The sequence below is a fragment of the Oncorhynchus gorbuscha genome, linkage group LG21, assembly GCF_021184085.1.
Source record: "Oncorhynchus gorbuscha isolate QuinsamMale2020 ecotype Even-year linkage group LG21, OgorEven_v1.0, whole genome shotgun sequence".
NCBI classification, from domain to species: domain Eukaryota; kingdom Metazoa; phylum Chordata; class Actinopteri; order Salmoniformes; family Salmonidae; genus Oncorhynchus; species Oncorhynchus gorbuscha.
This window is the reverse complement of record NC_060193.1, coordinates 15292089-15299586: the sequence shown is the minus strand read 5'-3', so window position 1 is coordinate 15299586 and position 7498 is coordinate 15292089. Positions and strand designations below refer to the sequence as shown.

The window sequence follows — 7498 nt, the reverse complement described above, 5'->3', positions numbered from 1 at the left end:
GTTTGTCAGTTTAATAAGTTCACATTTTCCCCTTACTTCTCTCTCTATCTCTGTCTCTCTCAGTTTTAATTCAAGTCAAAGGGCTTTATTGGCATGGGAAACACATCTTTACATTGCCAAAGCAAGTGAAGTAGATAATGAACAAAAGAGATGAACATGAAACATTATACCCACAAATGTTTCAAAAGAATAGAGGCATTTGAAATATTATAGTATGGCTATGTAGTGTTCTCTCTCTCTCTCTCTCCCTCCTTCCCTCTAACCCCGCCCCTCTGGAAGTACCCCTCCTACACTATCTTCCAAGGAAACTGATCTGAGTATCTGTGCTGTCTGTCTGTGCGCGGGTGAACAACAGTCCAAATGGCTCAACAAGGATGTCTGCTGAACCAGGACCAGCTCTGTTGTTGTTCTTTCTGTCTGGATCTACTGAAGGAGCCCGTCACAATCCCCTGTGGACACAGTTATTTTCGAACAGTGGTACTCATACGGCCCTTCATTTGCGGCCTGTGGTGATTTCTCTATTTTCACATTCATAATACATAACAATGATACATTTTAAATTCAATGTGTTTAATGCAGGCCTGAATCACTTCTTTTAATATATCTATTGTTCCCTGGACGGCAGATAGATGACAGTATAGCGCAGCTGTTGAACAGAAAGGCCTAATAGAAGGTTTACTGAAATAGAACGCAACTGCTCAGCTTCAGCGACCGACACATATCAGTTTGCTACTAGCATCGATTTATTATTTAAGAAAAGAACGTAACTCTATTGACAATGAATATGAGGGGGACGAGCTGGAGGACAACTTGACAGTTATGAACGAACAACCACTGGAGAACCAGGAGAACCAGGAAGATGGCTGCGGGGAAATGCAGCTAGTTAACGTGGCTCCGGTGGCAAAGAGAAGGATACCGTCGATTCAAGCAGAAGAGAAATGGACAGACAAGTATTTTGTGTACTGCATGATGGGACTTGCTCACGTTGTCTTATTTGCTAGAAGGCAGTCAATTGTTTTAAATGAGCAAATTTAGAGCGTCATTTCCAGTCACACCATGCCCACTTTCACAAAACATATCTGCCACAAAGCTACCTCAGAAACAACTCAATTTCGCACCTCAAAGGACAGCTCAAAGGACACCTCAAAGGACAGCTCAAAGGACACCTCAAAGGACAGCTCAAAGGACACCTCAAAGGACAGCTCAAAGGACACCTCAAAGGACAGCTCAAAGGCCACCTCAAAGGACAGCTCAAAGGACACCTCAAAGGACAGCTCAAAGGACAGCTCAAAGGACACCTCAAAGGACAGCTCAAAGGACACCTCAAAGGACAGCTCAAAGGACACCTCAAAGGACAGCTCAAAGGACACCTCAAAGGACAGCTCAAAGGACACCTCAAAGGACAGCTCAAAGGACACCTCAAAGGACAGCTCAAAGGACACCTCAAAGGACAGCTCAAAGGACAACTCAAAGGAAAGCTCAAAGGACACCTCAAAGGACAGCTCAAAGGACAGCTCAAAGGACAGCTCAAAGGACAGCTCAAAGGACACCTCAAAGGACACCTCAAAGGACAGCTCAAAGGACAGCTCAAAGGACACCTCAAAGGACAGCTCAAAGGACAGCTCAAAGGACACCTCAAAGGACACCTCAAAGGACAGCTCAAAGGACAGCTCAAAGGACACCTCAAAGGACAGCTCAAAGGACAGCTCAAAGGACACCTCAAATGACAGCTCAAAGGACAGCTCAAAGGACAGCTCAAAGGACAGCTCAAAGGACACCTCAAAGGACAGCTCAAAGGAAAGCTCAAAGGACAGCTCAAAGGACACCTCAAAGGACAGCTCAAAGGACACCTCAAAGGACAGCTCAAAGGACAGCTCAAAGGACAGCTCAAAGGACAACAACAAATGATGGAAGGATCTAGCACTGTTGCAGAGAAAACGACAAAGGCAACATATGAGATTGCTTGGATACTCGCGAGAAACAAGATGGCCTTCACAGATGCGGAGATTGTCAAATGATTGTATTTTGGCCTCAGCCAAAGTATTGTACGCTGATTTCACAGACAAGGAAACTATTTTAAAACAAATGAAGGGACTGCAACTCTCAGACTCTACCATAACAAGACGCATTGAAGACATCGGCGAGGACATTGCTAAGAAACGGATTACTGACATATCCGTGGTGCCGTGTTTTAGTATTGCATTTGACGAAAACACTGATGTAGGTGACATTGGCCAATTATGTGTTTAGGTCCGCTTCCCTCAAAATGAGTCGTTCAGAGAGGAACTTTTATGTTTACTGCCCCTTCAGGGACCAACACGAGGAGAGGATGTTCTGAAAGACCTTTTTACATTTTCTGCTGGTAATAATATTGACTGGTCAAATCTGTCAACTGTGTGAACTGACGGCTCCCCAAAACATGCGAGGGAAGGAGAAGGGACTCCTAGGCCTGATGAGAAAAAGAGAGGATATGCCCAAATTTGTTACGGTTCATTGTGTCATTCATCTGTGACTTACAGAATGCGATGCAGCAAGTTGTGCGCGTGGTGAACATTATTATTGCGAGGGCACTGAATCACCGTGAGTTGCTGGAGGAATGCCAGACAGAATACGGAGACTTGATATTTCACAATGTGGTCTCGTGGTAGAGTTTTGGAAAGATTCCTCTTTCTCCTCCCTCAAATCCACAAATGTGTTGCAAGCAAGGGGAGAAAGGAGCCAGAGCTGGATGATCCACAGTGGATATTAAAGCTGGCTTTTTTAACAGACATCACCTGCCACCTGAACATGGCAAGACACACTGCAACATTTTAGCTATGATGCATTTGTGCGTGTGTTGGAAGAGTCGAAGTTGGAGTCTGAGTCAAGATTCAAGGATGTCATGGAGTACAACAAGTTTTTCAACTTCTTTGAGAACCCCTTTCATGTGCCAGTGTCATCTCTGACCCCAGTCATCACAGCCCTCTGTCCTGACCGTGCTGGAATAGAGAGTGAGATAGCGTCCTCTCTAACCCCAGTCATCACAGCACTCTGTACTGACCGTGCTGGAATAGAGAGTGAGATAGTGTAATCTCTGACCCCAGTCATCACAGCCCTCTGTCCTGACTGTGCTGGAATAGAGAGTGAGATAGTGTCATCTCTGATCCCAGTCATCACAGCCCTCTGTCCTGACTGTGCTGGAATAGAGAGTGAGATAGTGTCATCTCTGATCCCAGTCATCACAGCCCTCTGTCCTGACCGTGCTGGAATAGAGAGTGAGATAGTGTCATCTCTGATCCCAGTCATCACAGCCCTCTGTCCTGACCGTGCTGGAATAGAGAGTGAGATAGTGTCATCTCTGATCCCAGTCATCACAGCCCTCTGTCCTGACCGTGCTGGAATAGAGAGTGAGATAGTGTCATCTCTGATCCCAGTCATCACAGCCCTCTGTCCTGACCGTGCTGGAATAGAGAGTGAGATAGTGTCATCTCTGATCCCAGTCATCACAGCCCTCTGTCCTGACCGTGCTGGAATAGAGAGTGAGATAGTGTAATCTCTGACCCCAGTCATCACAGCCCTCTGTCCTGACTGTGCTGGAATAGAGAGTGAGATAGTGTCATCTCTGACCCCAGTCATCACAGCCCTCTGTCCTGACCGTGCTGGAATAGAGAGTGAGATAGTGTAATCTCTGACCCCAGTCATCACAGCCCTCTGTCCTGACCGTGCTGGAATAGAGAGTGAGATAGTGGAGCTGCAGGCAAGTGACACATTGCAAGGTGAACTAATATCAGGTGTTTCCCATTCCTGGAGCCTTGTGTCAGACACAGAGTATCCACTTCTGAAGCAGTGTGTGCAAAAGGTGACATCATTTTTTGTCAACACATTTTCCACAATCAACATTGTGAAACCAAAACAGAGGAACAGACTGACCAATGGACACCTGGATTGCCTCACAAGGATAGCAACAACAGACTACACATTTAGAATTAATTCAGTCAAGGAGCAGAAGGGACATTTTCACTCATCCAGCTACTGTTGTAACCCTTAGTATGGGCCTTATACATGTGATGTAGCTCATTTGATGTGTGTATGGAAATATTTGTGATGTGCTGTACATCAAATCAATTGCATGTGCTCTATTGCTCTGAATTTGTTCTGAATTGGTAGTTGACCATTTTGGAAGAAAAAGTACAACAAATAAAGATCTGTGTAGCCCTCTGAATGATTGTCTCAACCCAAAGTGGCCCCCTTACAAAACAAATGGTGAGTAACACTGTTGTAGAAGATGTATTGAGGGATGCTGGGATCAAGATGTTCTGAAAGGGTTCTACAGCTGTGCTCAGTGCAGACAGACCTTCACTCCAAGGCCTACTCTGAGGAAAAATAAGATGTTGGCTGAGTTGGTGGAGAAACTGAAGAAGACATGACTCCAGGATGCTTCCCCTCCTGCTCTGTGCTATGCTGGACCTGGAGGTGTGGCCTGTGATTTCTGCACTGGGACCAGAAACCCCTCATGTCCTGTGTGATGTGTCTGGTGTCTTACTGTGAGGCTCACCTCCAACCTAGCTATGAAATTCCTGGACTTAAGAAGCACAAGCTGCTGGAGGTTTACTGTCGTACTGATCAACAGTGTATCTGTTATCTGTGTGTTATGGATGAACAGAAAGGCCATGATGCAGTGTCAGCTGCAGCAGAGAGAACTGAGAAACAAGAACAACTTGTTGGAGATGAACAAATCATTTAAGATACAAAGGGAAGGCTGTCTGAATATGAGAGAAACAAGAATCATTAGTTATTCACATGAAAGATATTCTCCAAATGTATTACCATTTTTGTTGTCAAACACCATCTTGTTTTATTTATTATTTATTTATACATTTATACATTTTTTCTCCCCAATTTCATGGTATCCAATTGGAATTTACAGTCTTATCCCATCGCTGCAACTCCCGTTCGGTCTCGGGAGAGGGGCGAAGGTCGAGAGCAGTGCTTCTTGACACAATGCCCACTGAACCCGGAAGCCAGCCACACCAATGTGTCGGGGGAAACACCGTACACCTGGGGACCGTGTCAGCATGCACTGCTCCCATCCTGCCACAGGAGTCGCTAGTGCACGATGGGACAAGAATATCCTTCCCGCCAAACCCTCCCGTAACCCAGACGACGCTGGGCCAATTGTGCGGCCGGCTGCAACAGAGCCTGGACTCGAACCAGGATCTCTAGTGGCACAGCCCATCATTTATTTTATGAGTCCCAAGTTCAGTCTGAGCTCTCTGATACATGTACTGTAAAGCTAAAGTCATTGACCTAAACAACATAGATAATATGACTTTGCAAAGAGAATTCCTCAATATTTGAGCCCTTATACCAGTATCTGTATGTTTGTAAGGATATTAGCATACTATTGGACTATTGGCTGTGCCATATAGTATCACTTTATTTTGACATAAAACATGACATTCGAAGAGTTTCTACCAATAAAGCTTGATTGGTCAATGAAGAGTGTTTCTCCACAGAGCCAGCTGGGGATGAGTCAGCAGTTCCAGCAGAGAGTTCAGGACAGAGAGAAGCTTCTGAAGGAGCTCCAACAGGCTGGTCACATAAACCTCTTCAGAGTGGCATGGCTCCCAAAGTTTAGCTTATTATTCTCGATATAGTCATTTGTTCAATGCACTAAAGAGGAACAATGGGTACATATTGAAGATGCTCATCCCCAGAATCTTTTCAGGTGCCTATTTTCAAAAAGTAAAGCTGAGAACATGCATCCTTTCATAGTTAAGAACACTAATTCAAAAAGGCACTTGCACATCTGAGCAATCTTTTTTTGCAGGTGCCTGGTAACAGTTGAACAAGATGAATGAAAAAGGAAACCGCACACTGCTCTTGATAGTATCACTGAACTTTAATAAGCTTAAGTATCGGCCTCATGGCCTTCGTCAGAGATTTTTTTCACAAAAGCAGAGGAGGGTCTATAACAGCCAATCACAGTTATAGAGAGCAGAGGGGGTCTATAACAGCCAATCACAGTTATAGAGAGCAGAGGGGGTCTATAACAGCCAATCACAGTTATACAGAGCAGAGGGGGTCTATAACAGCCAATCACAGTTATAGAGAGCAGAGGGGGTCTATAACAGCCAATCACAGTTATAGAGAGCAGAGGGGGTCTATAACAGCCAATCACAGTTATAGAGAGCAGAGGAGGGTCTATAACAGCCAATCACAGTTATAGAGAGCAGAGGGGGTCTATAACAGCCAATCACAGTTATACAGAGCAGAGGGGGTCTATAACAGCCAATCACAGTTATAGAGAGCAGAGGGGGTCTATAACAGCCAATCACAGTTATAGAGAGCAGAGGGGGTCTATAAGAGCCAATCACAGTTATAGAGAGCAGAGGGGGTCTATAACAGCCAATCACAGTTATACAGAGCAGAGGGGGTCTATAACAGCCAATCACAGTTATAGAGAGCAGAGGGGGTCTATAACAGCCAATCACAGTTATAGAGAGCAGAGGAGGGTCTATAACAGCCAATCACAGTTATAGAGAGCAGAGGAGGGTCTATAACAGCCAATCACAGTTATACAGAGCAGAGGGGGTCTATAACAGCCAATCACAGTTATAGAGAGCAGAGGAGGGTCTATAACAGCCAATCACAGTTATAGAGAGCAGAGGGGGTCTATAACAGCCAATCACAGTTATAGAGAGCAGAGGGGGGTCTATAACAGCCAATCACAGTTATAGAGAGCAGAGGGGGTCTATAACAGCCAATCACAGTTATAGAGAGCAGAGGAGGGTCTATAACAGCCAATCACAGTTATAGAGAGCAGAGGAGGGTCTATAACAGCCAATCACAGTTATAGAGAGCAGAGGGGGTCTATAACAGCCAATCACAGTTATAGAGAGCAGAGGGGGGTCTATAACAGCCAATCACAGTTATAGAGAGCAGAGGGGGGTCTATAACAGCCCATCACAGTTATAGAGAGCAGAGGGGGTCTATAACAGCCAGTCACAGTTATAGAGAGCAGAGGGGGTCTATAACAGCCAATCACAGTTATAGAGAGCAGAGGGGGTCTATAACAGCCAATCACAGTTATAGAGAGCAGAGGAGGGTCTATAACAGCCAATCACAGTTATAGAGAGCAGAGGGGGTCTATAACAGCCAATCACAGTTATAGAGAGCAGAGGGGGTCTATAACAGCCAATCACAGTTATACAGAGCAGAGGGGGTCTATAACAGCCAATCACAGTTATAGAGAGCAGAGGGGGTCTATAACAGCCAATCACAGTTATAGAGAGCAGAGGGGGTCTATAAGAGCCAATCACAGTTATAGAGAGCAGAGGGGGTCTATAACAGCCAATCACAGTTATACAGAGCAGAGGGGGTCTATAACAGCCAATCACAGTTATAGAGAGCAGAGGGGGTCTATAACAGCCAATCACAGTTATAGAGAGCAGAGGAGGGTCTATAACAGCCAATCACAGTTATACAGAGCAGAGGGGGTCTATAACAGCCAATCACA

At 45.2% G+C, this 7498-nt stretch overlaps 1 pseudogene; it reads left to right on the top strand.

Annotated features, from left to right (window-relative positions):
* Window positions 1-360: 360 nt before the first annotated feature.
* On the top strand, window positions 361-5636 carry LOC124008891 (annotated as a pseudogene).
* The last annotated feature ends 1862 nt before the right edge of the window (window positions 5637-7498 follow it).